Here is a 215-nt window from a genome sequence, read left to right on the forward strand (position 1 = left end):
ACAGAGCCACCCAATCGCGCAGTTATTATTCCTCGCTTCGATTCAGCACGTTGCGCGCGTCTGTCGCTTTCTATGAAATTGATATCGATATACGCACCATGACCCGTGCCTGTGTCTGTCATTTAAATAAGCGAACTTTAGGAAGTTGTTCGCCCTCTCATGGCAAGTCCCCATCACCCCCCCCCCATCCCCCAGGGTCTTTAATCACCGCCAGA

General features: G+C 51.6%; 1 protein-coding gene across 1 annotated transcript in view; it reads right to left on the reverse strand.

The window, feature by feature from the left end:
- The window catches only part of LOC119586005 (signal recognition particle 14 kDa protein-like), a 5,755-nt gene that overhangs the window by 4,514 nt on the left and 1,026 nt on the right, over positions 1-215 (reverse strand). The gene's annotated exons all lie outside the window — the stretch shown is intronic.

The sequence above is a fragment of the Penaeus monodon genome, chromosome 20 (genome assembly GCF_015228065.2).
Source record: "Penaeus monodon isolate SGIC_2016 chromosome 20, NSTDA_Pmon_1, whole genome shotgun sequence".
Lineage (NCBI taxonomy): Eukaryota > Metazoa > Arthropoda > Malacostraca > Decapoda > Penaeidae > Penaeus > Penaeus monodon.